A 12,963-nucleotide genomic window follows, 5' to 3' on the forward strand; every position below is an offset into this window, starting at 1 on the left:
TTGTGCGTTCCGAGATGCCTTTTGTTATTTGCCTGTTTGTGGCCCGCCTGTGAAATTCGTGCAATTCTCTTTCAACCTCTCATCAACTAGCTGTTTTTGCAGAATGTTAAAAATACGATAGTTATTCACTACACATTTTAACTAGGTGTAATTTCCATTATTTTAAGTCATTTATTTCTCAACAGGTTATTACAAAGCAGTATGACATGCAGGCGTTAAAAGCTTGTCAGCAGTGGGATTCGAACCCACACCTCCAGGGGAGACTGCGACCTGAAAGGTTTCTCTTAATTATTCACTACACATGTTAACTAGGTGTTATTTCCATGACCTTAAGTCATTTATTTGTCAACTGGTTATTACAAAGCAGTATGACATGCAGGCGTTAAAAGCTTGTCAGAAGTGGGATTCGAACCCACACCTCCAGGGGAGACTGCGACCTGAAAGGTTTCTCTTAATTATTCACTACACATGTTAACTAGGTGTTATTTCTATTATCTTAAGTCATTTATTTCTCAACTGGTTATTACAAAGCAGTATGACATGCAGGCGTTAAAAGCTTGTCAGAAGTGGGATTCGAACCCACACCTCCAGGGGAGACTGCGACCTGAAAGGTTTCTCTTAATTATTCACTACACATGTTAACTAGGTGTTATTTCTATTATCTTAAGTCATTTATTTGTCAACTGGTTATTACAAAGCAGTATGACATGCAGGCGTTAAAAGCTTGTCAGAAGTGGGATTCGAACCCACACCTCCAGGGGAGACTGCGACCTGAAAGGTTTCTCTTAATTATTCACTACAGATGTTAACTAGGTGTTATTTCTATTATCTTAAGTAATTTATTTGTCAACTGGTTATTACAAAGCATTATGACATGCAGGTGTTAAAAGCGTGTCAGAAGTGGGATTCCAACCCACGCCTCCAGGGGAGACTGCGACCTGAACGCAGCGCCTTGGACCGCTCGGCCATCCTGACTCTGAACAACTGGATTTGGTGTCGGGATAAAGCGTACTAGGTAAAAGTAGAAATAGGCACGGCCTCCTGAGATCACCACAAAGACCAGTAAATGCACAATACTGTCTTGCACTTTCAACATCAAATAGTCATTGTTTTTTATCAATTAAAAACTCCAGTCATTGATTTATCCTCAATATGTCCTTCAATGGAAAAAGCTTAGTCGTGACAACGACCGACGAGTTGTGCGTTCCGAGATGCCTTTTGTTATTTGCCTGTTTGTGGCCCGCCTGTGAAATTCGTGCAATTCTCTTTCAACCTCTCATCAACTAGCTGTTTTTGCAGAATGTTAAAAATACGATAGTTATTCACTACACATTTTAACTAGGTGTAATTTCCATTATCTTAAGTCATTTATTTCTCAACAGGTTATTACAAAGCAGTATGACATGCAGGCGTTAAAAGCTTGTCAGCAGTGGGATTCGAACCCACACCTCCAGGGGAGACTGCGACCTGAAAGGATTCTCTTAATTATTCACTACACATGTTAACTAGGGGTTGATTCCATTATCTTAAGTCATGTATTTGTCAACTGGTTATTACAAAGCAGTATGACATGCAGGCGTTAAAAGCTTGTCAGAAGTGGGATTCCAACCCACGCCTCCAGGGGAGACTGCGACGTAAACGCAGCGCCTTAGACCGCTCGGCCATCCTGACTCTGAACAACTGGATTTGGTGTCGGGATAAAGCGTACTAGGTAAAAGTAGAAATAGGCACGGCCTCCTGAGATCACCACAAAGACCAGTAAACGCACAATACTGACTTGCACTTTCAACATCAAATAGTCATTGGTTTTATCAATTAAAAACTCCAGTCATTGATTTATCCTCAATATGTCCTTCAATGGAAAAAGCGTAGTCGTGACAACGACCGACGAGTTGTGCGTTCCGAGATGCCTTTTGTTATTTGCCTGTTTGTGGCCCGCCTGTAAAATTCGTGCAATTCTCTTTCAACCTCTAATCAACTAGCTGTTTTTGCAGAATGTTAAAAATACGATAGTTATTCACTACACATTTTAACTAGGTGTTATTTCCATTATCATAAGTCATTTATTTCTCAACAGGTTATTACAAAGCAGTATGACATGCAGGCGCTAAAAAATTGTCAGCAGTGGGATTCGAACCCACACCTCCAGGGGAGATTGCGACCTGAAAGGATTCTCTTAATTATTCACTACACATGTTAACTAGGTGTTATTGCCATTATCTTAAGTCATGTATTTGTCAACTGGTTATTACAAAGCAGTATGACATGCAGGCGTTAAAAGCTTGTCAGAAGTGGGATTCGAACCCACACCTCCAGGGGAGACTGCGACCTGAAAGGTTTCTCTTAATTATTCACTACACATGTTAACTAGGTGTTATTTCTATTATCTTAAGTCATTTATTTCTCAACTGGTTATTACAAAGCAGTATGACATGCAGGTGTTAAAAGCTTGTCAGAAGTGGGATTCGAACCCACGCCTCCAGGTGAGACGGCGACCTGAACGCAGCACCTTAGACCGCTCGGCAATCCTGACTCTGAACAACTGTATTTGGTGTCGGGATAAAGCGTACTAGGTAAAAGTAGAAATAGGCACGGCCTCCTGAGATCACCACAAAGACCAGTAAATGCACAATACTGACTTGCACTTTCAACATCAAATAGTCATTGGTTTTTATCAATTAAAAACTCCAGTCATTGATTTATCCTCAATATGTCCTTCAATGGAAAAAGCGTAGTCGTGACAACGACCGACGAGTTGTGCGTTCCGAGATGCCTCTTGTTATTTGCCTGTTTGTGGCCCGCCTGTGAAATTCATGCAATTCTCTTTCAACCTCTCATCAACTAGCTGTTTTTGCAGAATGTTAAAAATACGATAGTTATTAACTACACATTTTAACTAGGTGTAATTTCCATTATTTTAAGTCATTTATTTCTCAACAGGTTATTTCAAAGCAGTATGACATGCAGGCGTTAAAAGCTTGACAGTAGTGGGATTCGAACCCACACCTCCAGGGCAGACTGCGACCTGAAAGGATTCTCTTAATTATTCACTACACATGTTAACTAGGGGTTGATTCCATTATCTTAAGTCATGTATTTGTCAACTGGTTATTACAAAGCAGTATGACATGCAGGCCTTAAAAGCTTGTCAGAAGTGGGATTCGAACCTACGCCTCCAGGGGAGACTGCGACCTGAAAGGTTTCTCTTAATTATTCACTACACATGTTAGCTAGGTGTTATTTCTATTATCTTAAGTCATTTATTTGTCAACTGGTTATTACAAAGCAGTATGACATGCAGGTGTTAAAAGCTTGTCAGAAGTGGGATTCGAACCCACGCCTCCAGGGGAGACGGCAACCTGAACGCAGCACCTTAGACCGCTAGGCCATCCTGACTCCGAACAACTGTATTTGGTGTCGGGATAAAGAGTACTAGGTAAAAGTAGAAATAGGCACGGCCTCCTGAGATCACCACAAAGACCAGTAAATGCACAATACTGACTTGCACTTTCAACATCAAATAGTCATTGGTTTTTATCAATTAAAAACTCCAGTCATTGATTTATCCTCAATATGTCCTTCAATGGAAAAAGCGTAGTCGTGACAACGACCGACGAGTTGTGCGTTCCGAGATGCCTTTTGTTATTTGCCTGTTTGTGGCCCGCCTGTGAAATTCATGCAATTCTCTTTCAACCTCTCATCAACTAGCTGTTTTTGCAGAATGTTAAAAATACGATAGTTATTAACTACACATTTTAACTATGTGTAATTTCCATTATTTTAAGTCATGTATTTGTCAACTGGTTATTACAAAGCAGTATGACATGCAGGCCTTAATAGCTTGTCAGAAGTGGGATTCGAACCTACGCCTCCAGGGGAGACTGCGACCTGAAAGGTTTCTCTTAATTATTCACTACACATGTTAGCTAGGTGTTATTGCCATTATCTTAAGTCATGTATTTGTCAACTGGTTATTACAAAGCAGTATGACATGCAGGCGTTAAAAGCTTGTCAGAAGTTGGATTCGAACCCACACCTCCAGGGAGACTGCGACCTGAAAGGTTTCTCTTAATTATTCACTACACATGTTAACTAGGTGTTATTGCCATTATCTTAAGTCATGTATTTGTCAACTGGTTATTACAAAGCAGTATGACATGCAGGCGTTAAAAGCTTGTCAGAAGTTGGATTCGAACCCACACCTCCAGGGAGACTGCGACCTGAAAGGTTTCTCTTAATTATTCACTACACATGTTAACTAGGTGTTATTTCTATTATCTTAAGTAATTTATTTGTCAACTGGTTATTACAAAGCAGTATGACATGCAGGCGTTAAAAGCTTGTCAGAAGTGGGATTCGAACCCACACCTCCAGGGGAAACTGGGACCTGAAAGGTTTCTCTTAATTATTCACTACACATGTTAACTAGGTGTTATTTCTATTATCTTAAGTCATTTATTTGTCAACTGGTTATTACAAAGCATTGTCAGAAGTGGGGTTCGAACCCACGCCTCCAGGGGAGACGCCTCCAGGGGAGACTGCGACCTGAACACAGCGCCTTAGACCGCTCGGCCATCCTGACTCTGAACAACTGGATTTGGTGTCGGGATAAAGCGTACTAGGTAAAAGTAGAAATAGGCACGGCCTCCTGAGATCACCACAAAGACCAGTAAACGCACAATACTGACTTGCACTTTCAACATCAAATAGTCATTGGTTTTATCAATTAAAAACTCCAGTCATTGATTTATCCTCAATATGTCCTTCAATGGAAAAAGCGTAGTCGTGACAACGACCGACGAGTTGTGCGTTCCGAGATGCCTTTTGTTATTTGCCTGTTTGTGGCCCGCCTGTGAAATTCGTGCAATTCTCTTTCAACCTCTAATCAACTAGCTGTTTTTGCAGAATGTTAAAAATACGATAGTTATTCACTACACATTTTAACTAGGTGTTATTTCCATTATCATAAGTCATTTATTTCTCAACAGGTTATTACAAAGCAGTATGACATGCAGGCGTTAAAAGCTTGTCAGCAGTGGGATTCGAACCCACACCTCCAGGGGAGACTGCGACCTGAAAGGATTCTCTTAATTATTCACTACACATGTTAACTAGGTGTTATTGCCATTATCTTAAGTCATGTATTTGTCAACTGGTTATTACAAAGCAGTATGACATGCAGGCGTTAAAAGCTTGTCAGAAGTGGGATTCAAACCCACACCTCCAGGGGAGACTGCGACCTGAAAGGTTTCTCTTAATTATTCACTACACATGTTAACTAGGTGTTATTTCTATTATCTTAAGTCATTTATTTGTCAACTGGTTATTACAAAGCAGTATGACATGCAGGTGTTAAAAGCTTGTCAGAAGTGGGATTCGAACCCACGCCTCCAGGTGAGACTGCGACCTGAACGCAGCGCCTTAGATTGCCCGGCCATCCTGACTCTGAACAACTGGATTTGGTGTCGGGATAAAGCGTACTAGGTAAAAGTAGAAATAGGCACGGCCTCCTGAGATCACCACAAAGACCAGTAAATGCACAATACTGACTTGCACTTTCAACATCAAATAGTCATTGGTTTTTATCAATTAAAAACTCCAGTCATTGATTTATCCTCAATATGTCCTTCAATGGAAAAAGCGTAGTCGTGACAACGACCGACGAGTTGTGCGTTCCGAGATGCCTCTTGTTATTTGCCTGTTTGTGGCCCGCCTGTGAAATTCATGCAATTCTCTTTCAACCTCTCATCAACTAGCTGTTTTTGCAGAATGTTAAAAATACGATAGTTATTAACTACACATTTTAACTAGGTGTAATTTCCATTATCTTAAGTCATTTATTTCTCAACAGGTTATTACAAAGCAGTATGACATGCAGGCGTTAAAAGCTTGTCAGCAGTGGGATTCGAACCCACACCTCCAGGGGAGACTGCGACCTGAAAGGTTTCTCTTAATTATTCACTACACATGTTAGCTAGGTGTTATTTCTATTATCTTAAGTCATGTATTTGTCAACTGGTTATTACAAAGCAGTATGACATGCAGGCGTTAAAAGCTTGTCAGAAGTGGGATTCGAACCCACGCCTCCAGGGGAGACTGCGACCTAAACGCAGCGCCTTAGACCACTCGGCCATCCTGACTCTGAACAACTGGATTTGGTGTCGGGATAAAGCGTACTAGGTAAAAGTAGAAATAGGCACGGCCTCCTGAGATCACCACAAAGACCAGTAAATGCACAATACTGTCTTGCACTTTCAACATCAAATAGTCATTGTTTTTTATCAATTAAAAACTCCAGTCATTGATTTATCCTCAATATGTCCTTCAATGGAAAAAGCATAGCCGTGACAACGACCGACGAGTTGTGCGTTCCGAGATGCCTTTTGTTATTTGCCTGTTTGTGGCCCGCCTGTGAAATTCGTGCAATTCTCTTTCAACCTCTAATCAACTAGCTGTTTTTGCAGAATGTTAAAAATACGATAGTTATTCACTACACATTTTAACTAGGTGTTATTTCCATTATCTTAAGTCATTTATTTCTCAACAGGTTATTACAAAGCAGTATGACATGCAGGCGTTAAAAGCTTGTCAGAAGTGGGATTCGAACCCACACCTCCAGGGGAGACTGCGACCTGAAAGGATTCTCTTAATTATTCACTACACATGTTAACTAGGTGTTATTTCTATTATCTTAAGTCATTTATTTGTCAACTGGTTATTACAAAGCAGTATGACATGCAGGTGTTAAAAGCTTGTCAGAAGTGGGATTCGAACCCACGCCTCCAGGGGAGACGGCGACCCGAACGCAGCACCTTAGACCGCTCGGCCATCCTGACTGAACAACTGGATTTGGTGTCGGGATAAAGCGTACTAGGTAAAAGTAGAAATAGGCACGACCTCCTGAGATCACAACAAAGACCAGTAAATGCACAATACTGACTTGCACTTTCAACATCAAATAGTCATTGGTTTTTATCAATTAAAAACTCCAGTCATTGATTTATCCTCAATATGTCCTTCAATGGAAAAAGCGTAGCCGTGACAACGACCGACGAGTTGTGCGTTCCGAGATGCCTTTTGTTATTTGCCTGTTTGTGGCCCGCCTGTGAAATTCGTGCAATTCTCTTTCAACCTCTAATCAACTAGCTGTTTTTGCAGAATGTTAAAAATACGATAGTTATTCACTACACATTTTAACTAGGTGTTATTTCCATTATCTTAAGTCATTTATTTCTCAACAGGTTATTACAAAGCAGTATGACATGCAGGCGTTAAAAGCTTGTCAGCAGTGGGATTCGAACCCACACCTCCAGGGGAGACTGCGACCTGAAAGGATTCTCTTAATTATTCACTACACATGTTAACTAGGTGTTATTTCTATTATCTTAAGTCATTTATTTGTCAACTGGTTATTACAAAGCATTATGACATGCAGGTGTTAAAAGCTTGTCAGAAGTGGGGTTCGAACCCACGCCTCCAGGGGAGACTGCGACCTGAACGCAGCGCCTTAGACCGCTCGGCCATCCTGACTCTGAACAACTGGATTTGGTGTCGGGATAAAGCGTACTAGGTAAAAGTAGAAATAGGCACGGCCTCCTGAGATCACCACAAAGACCAGTAAATGCACAATACTGTCTTGCACTTTCAACATCAAATAGTCATTGTTTTTATCAATTAAAAACTCCAGTCATTGATTTATCCTCAATATGTCCTTCAATGGAAAAAGCGTAGCCGTGACAACGACCGACGAGTTGTGCGTTCCGAGATGCCTTTTGTTATTTGCCTGTTTGTGGCCCGCCTGTGAAATTCGTGCAATTCTCTTTCAACCTCTAATCAACTAGCTGTTTTTGCAGAATGTTAAAAATACGATAGTTATTCACTACACATTTTAACTAGGTGTTATTTCCATTATCTTAAGTCATTTATTTCTCAACAGGTTATTACAAAGCAGTATGACATGCAGGCGTTAAAAGCTTGTCAGCAGTGGGATTCAAACCCACACCTCCAGGGGAGACTGCGACCTGAAAGGATTCTCTTAATTATTCACTACACATGTTAACTAGGTGTTATTTCCATTATCTTAAGTCATGTATTTGTCAACTGGTTATTACAAAGCAGTATGACATGCAGGCGTTAAAAGCTTGTCAGAAGTGGGATTCGAACCCACGCCTCCAGGGGAGACTGCGACCTAAACGCAGCGCCTTAGACCACTCGGCCATCCTGACTCTGAACAACTGGATTTGGTGTCGGGATAAAGCGTACTAGGTAAAAGTAGAAATAGGCACGGCCTCCTGAGATCACCACAAAGACCAGTAAATGCACAATACTGTCTTGCACTTTCAACATCAAATAGTCATTGTTTTTTATCAATTAAAAACTCCAGTCATTGATTTATCCTCAATATGTCCTTCAATGGAAAAAGCGTAGCCGTGACAACGACGGACGAGTTGTGCGTTCCGAGATGCCTTTTGTTATTTGCCTGTTTGTGGCCCGCCTGTGAAATTCGTGCAATTCTCTTTCAACCTCTAATCAACTAGCTGTTTTTGCAGAATGTTAAAAATACGATAGTTATTCACTACACATTTTAACTAGGTGTTATTTCCATTATCTTAAGTCATTTATTTCTCAACAGGTTATTACAAAGCAGTATGACATGCAGGCGTTAAAAGCTTGTCAGAAGTGGGATTCGAACCCACACCTCCAGGGGAGACTGCGACCTGAAAGGATTCTCTTAATTATTCACTACACATGTTAACTAGGTGTTATTTCTATTATCTTAAGTCATTTATTTGTCAACTGGTTATTACAAAGCAGTATGACATGCAGGTGTTAAAAGCTTGTCAGAAGTGGGATTCAAACCCACGCCTCCAGGGGAGACGGCGACCCGAACGCAGCACCTTAGACCGCTCGGCCATCCTGACTGAACAACTGGATTTGGTGTTGGGATAAAGCGTACTAGGTAAAAGTAGAAATAGGCACGACCTCCTGAGATCACAACAAAGACCAGTAAATGCACAATACTGACTTGCACTTTCAACATCAAATAGTCATTGGTTTTTATCAATTAAAAACTCCAGTCATTGATTTATCCTCAATATGTCCTTCAATGGAAAAAGCGTAGCCGTGACAACGACCGACGAGTTGTGCGTTCCGAGATGCCTTTTGTTATTTTCCTGTTTGTGGCCCGCCTGTGAAATTCGTGCAATTCTCTTTCAACCTCTAATCAACTAGCTGTTTTTGCAGAATGTTAAAAATACGATAGTTATTCACTACACATTTTAACTAGGTGTTATTTCCATTATCTTAAGTCATTTATTTCTCAACAGGTTATTACAAAGCAGTATGACATGCAGGCGTTAAAAGCTTGTCAGCAGTGGGATTCGAACCCACACCTCCAGGGGAGACTGCGACCTGAAAGGATTCTCTTAATTATTCACTACACATGTTAACTAGGTGTTATTTCCATTATCTTAAGTCATTTATTTGTCAACTGGTTATTACAAAGCAGTATGACATGCAGGCGTTAAAAGCTTGTCAGAAGTGGGATTCGAACCCACACCTCCAGGGGAGACTGCGACCTGAAAGGTTTCTCTTAATTATTCACTACACATGTTAACTAGGTGTTATTTCTATTATCTTAAGTCATTTATTTGTCAACTGGTTATTACAAAGCATTATGACATGCAGGTGTTAAAAGCTTGTCAGAAGTGGGATTCGAACCCACGCCTCCAGGGGAGACTGCGACCTGAACGCAGCGCCTTAGACCGCTCGGCCATCCTGACTCTGAACAACTGGATTTGGTGTCGGGATAAAGCGTACTAGGTAAAAGTAGAAATAGGCACGGCCTCCTGAGATCACCACAAAGACCAGTAAATGCACAATACTGTCTTGCACTTTCAACATCAAATAGTCATTGTTTTTTATCAATTAAAAACTCCAGTCATTGATTTATCCTCAATATGTCCTTCAATGGAAAAAGCGTAGCCGTGACAACGACCGACGAGTTGTGCGTTCCGAGATGCCTTTTGTTATTTGCCTGTTTGTGGCCCGCCTGTGAAATTCGTGCAATTCTCTTTCAACCTCTATCAACTAGCTGTTTTTGCAGAATGTTAAAAATACGATAGTTATTCACTACACATTTTAACTAGGTGTTATTTCCATTATCTTAAGTCATTTATTTCTCAACAGGTTATTACAAAGCAGTATGACATGCAGGCGTTAAAAGCTTGTCAGCAGTGGGATTCGAACCCACACCTCCAGGGGAGACTGCGACCTGAAAGGATTCTCTTAATTATTCACTACACATGTTAACTAGGTGTTATTTCCATGATCTTAAGTCATTTATTTGTCAACTGGTTATTACAAAGCAGTATGACATGCAGGCGTTAAAAGCTTGTCAGAAGTGGGATTCGAACCCACACCTCCAGGGGAGACTGCGACCTGAAAGGTTTCTCTTAATTATTCACTACACATGTTAACTAGGTGTTATTTCTATTATCTTAAGTCATTTATTTGTCAACTGGTTATTACAAAGCAGTATGACATGCAGGCGTTAAAAGCTTGTCAGAAGTGGGATTCGAACCCACACCTCCAGGGGAAACTGCGACCTGAAAGGTTTCTCTTAATTATTCACTACACATGTTAACTAGGTGTTATTTCTATTATCTTAAGTCATTTATTTGTCAACTGGTTATTACAAAGCATTATGACATGCAGGTGTTAAAAGCTTGTCAGAAGTGAGGTTCAAACCCACGCCTCCAGGGGAGACTGCGACCTAAACGCAGCGCCTTAGCCCGCTCGGCCATCCTGACTCTGAACAACTGTATTTGGTGTCGGGATAAAGCGTACTAGGTAAAAGTAGAAATAGACACGACCTCCTGAGATCACCACAAAGACCAGTAAATGCACAATACTGTCTTGCACTTTCAACATCAAATAGTCATTGGTTTTTATCAATTAAAAACTCCAGTCATTGATTTATCCTCAATATGTCCTTCAATGGAAAAAGCGTAGCCGTGACAAAGACCGACGAGTTGTGCGTCCCGAGATACCTTTTGTTATTTGCCTGTTTGTGGCCCGCCTGTGAAATTCGTGCAATTCTCTTTCAACCTCTAATCAACTAGCTGTTTTTGCAGAATGTTAAAAATACGATAGTTATTCACTACACATTTTAACTAGGTGTTATTTCCATTATCTTAAGTCATTTATTTCTCAACAGGTTATTACAAAGCAGTATGACATGCAGGCGTTAAAAGCTTGTCAGCAGTGGGATTCGAACCCACACCTCCAGGGGAGACTGCGACCTGAAAGGATTCTCTTAATTATTCACTACACATGTTAACTAGGTGTTATTTCCATGATCTTAAGTCATTTATTTGTCAACTGGTTATTACAAAGCAGTATGACATGCAGGCGTTAAAAGCTTGTCAGAAGTGGGATTCGAACCCACACCTCCAGGGGAGACTGCGACCTGAAAGGTTTCTCTTAATTATTCACTACACATGTTAACTAGGTGTTATTTCTATTATCTTAAGTCATTTATTTGTCAACTGGTTATTACAAAGCATTATGACATGCAGGTGTTAAAAGCTTGTCAGAAGTGGGATTCGAACCCACGCCTCCAGGGGAGACTGCGACCTGAACGCAGCGCCTTAGATTGCCCGGCCATCCTGACTCTGAACAACTGGATTTGGTGTCGGGATAAAGCGTACTAGGTAAAAGTAGAAATAGGCACGGCCTCCTGAGATCACCACAAAGACCAGTAAATGCACAATACTGTCTTGCACTTTCAACATCAAATAGTCATTGTTTTTTATCAATTAAAAACTCCAGTCATTGATTTATCCTCAATATGTCCTTCAATGGAAAAAGCGTAGCCGTGACAACGACCGACGAGTTGTGCGTTCCGAGATGCCTTTTGTTATTTGCCTGTTTGTGGCCCGCCTGTGAAATTCGTGCAATTCTCTTTCAACCTCTAATCAACTAGCTGTTTTTGCAGAATGTTAAAAATACGATAGTTATTCACTACACATTTTAACTAGGTGTTATTTCCATTATCTTAAGTCATTTATTTCTCAACAGGTTATAACAAAGCAGTATGACATGCAGGCGTTAAAAGCTTGTCAGCAGTGGGATTCGAACCCACACCTCCAGGGGAGACTGCGACCTGAAAGGATTCTCTTAATTATTCACTACACATTTTAACTAGGTGTTATTTCCATTATCTTAAGTCATTTATTTCTCAACAGGTTATTACAAAGCAGTATGACATGCAGGCGTTAAAAGCTTGTCAGCAGTGGGATTCGAACCCACACCTCCAGGGGAGACTGCGACCTGAAAGGATTCTCTTAATTATTCACTACACATGTTAACTAGGTGTTATTTCCATTATCTTAAGTCATTTATTTGTCAACTGGTTATTACAAAGCAGTATGACATGCAGGCGTTAAAAGCTTGTCAGAAGTGGGATTCGAACCCACACCTCCAGGGGAGACTGCGACCTGAAAGGTTTCTCTTAATTATTCACTACACATGTTAACTAGGTGTTATTTCTATTATCTTAAGTCATTTATTTGTCAACTGGTTATTACAAAGCATTATGACATGCAGGTGTTAAAAGCTTGTCAGAAGTGGGATTCGAACCCACGCCTCCAGGGGAGACTGCGACCTGAACGCAGCGCCTTAGACCGCTCGGCCATCCTGACTCTGAACAACTGGATTTGGTGTCGGGATAAAGCGTACTAGGTAAAAGTAGAAATAGGCACGGCCTCCTGAGATCACCACAAAGACCAGTAAATGCACAATACTGTCTTGCACTTTCAACATCAAATAGTCATTGTTTTTTATCAATTAAAAACTCCAGTCATTGATTTATCCTCAATATGTCCTTCAATGGAAAAAGCGTAGCCGTGACAACGACCGACGAGTTGTGCGTTCCGAGATGCCTTTTGTTATTTGCCTGTT

General features: G+C 40.8%; 1 long non-coding RNA gene and 12 other non-coding genes across 13 annotated transcripts; all 13 read right to left on the reverse strand.

Annotated features, from left to right (window-relative positions):
- Positions 1 to 892: 892 nt before the first annotated feature.
- Positions 893 to 975, reverse strand: trnal-cag (transfer RNA leucine (anticodon CAG)). Its single transcript has one exon. It is a non-coding gene; the product is annotated as a tRNA-Leu (tRNA).
- A 613-nt stretch (positions 976 to 1,588) lies between these two features.
- trnav-uac (transfer RNA valine (anticodon UAC)) lies at positions 1,589 to 1,671 on the reverse strand. The gene has a single exon. It is a non-coding gene; the product is annotated as a tRNA-Val (tRNA).
- A 779-nt stretch (positions 1,672 to 2,450) lies between these two features.
- On the reverse strand, positions 2,451 to 2,533 carry trnal-cag (transfer RNA leucine (anticodon CAG)). The gene has a single exon. It is a non-coding gene; the product is annotated as a tRNA-Leu (tRNA).
- A 780-nt stretch (positions 2,534 to 3,313) lies between these two features.
- On the reverse strand, positions 3,314 to 3,396 carry trnal-cag (transfer RNA leucine (anticodon CAG)). The gene has a single exon. It is a non-coding gene; the product is annotated as a tRNA-Leu (tRNA).
- A 2,661-nt stretch (positions 3,397 to 6,057) lies between these two features.
- trnal-uag (transfer RNA leucine (anticodon UAG)) lies at positions 6,058 to 6,140 on the reverse strand. The gene has a single exon. It is a non-coding gene; the product is annotated as a tRNA-Leu (tRNA).
- A 613-nt stretch (positions 6,141 to 6,753) lies between these two features.
- trnap-cgg (transfer RNA proline (anticodon CGG)) lies at positions 6,754 to 6,836 on the reverse strand. The gene has a single exon. It is a non-coding gene; the product is annotated as a tRNA-Pro (tRNA).
- A 611-nt stretch (positions 6,837 to 7,447) lies between these two features.
- trnal-cag (transfer RNA leucine (anticodon CAG)) lies at positions 7,448 to 7,530 on the reverse strand. Its single transcript has one exon. It is a non-coding gene; the product is annotated as a tRNA-Leu (tRNA).
- Positions 7,531 to 8,142: 612 nt separating this feature from the next.
- On the reverse strand, positions 8,143 to 8,225 carry trnal-uag (transfer RNA leucine (anticodon UAG)). The gene has a single exon. It is a non-coding gene; the product is annotated as a tRNA-Leu (tRNA).
- LOC115187523 (uncharacterized) lies at positions 8,143 to 8,927 on the reverse strand. Its single transcript, XR_003876086.1, has 2 exons — positions 8,898 to 8,927; positions 8,143 to 8,201 (listed from the first exon to the last, which is right to left on the reverse strand). It is a non-coding gene; the product is annotated as an uncharacterized LOC115187523 (long non-coding RNA).
- On the reverse strand, positions 8,839 to 8,921 carry trnap-cgg (transfer RNA proline (anticodon CGG)). Its single transcript has one exon. It is a non-coding gene; the product is annotated as a tRNA-Pro (tRNA).
- Positions 8,928 to 9,699: 772 nt separating the features above from the next.
- On the reverse strand, positions 9,700 to 9,782 carry trnal-cag (transfer RNA leucine (anticodon CAG)). Its single transcript has one exon. It is a non-coding gene; the product is annotated as a tRNA-Leu (tRNA).
- A 946-nt stretch (positions 9,783 to 10,728) lies between these two features.
- Positions 10,729 to 10,811, reverse strand: trnal-uag (transfer RNA leucine (anticodon UAG)). Its single transcript has one exon. It is a non-coding gene; the product is annotated as a tRNA-Leu (tRNA).
- Positions 10,812 to 12,621: 1,810 nt separating this feature from the next.
- trnal-cag (transfer RNA leucine (anticodon CAG)) lies at positions 12,622 to 12,704 on the reverse strand. Its single transcript has one exon. It is a non-coding gene; the product is annotated as a tRNA-Leu (tRNA).
- Between the last annotated feature and the right edge of the window lie 259 nt (positions 12,705 to 12,963).

The sequence above is a fragment of the Salmo trutta genome, unplaced genomic scaffold (assembly GCF_901001165.1).
Source record: "Salmo trutta unplaced genomic scaffold, fSalTru1.1, whole genome shotgun sequence".
NCBI classification, from domain to species: Eukaryota; Metazoa; Chordata; class Actinopteri; order Salmoniformes; family Salmonidae; genus Salmo; species Salmo trutta.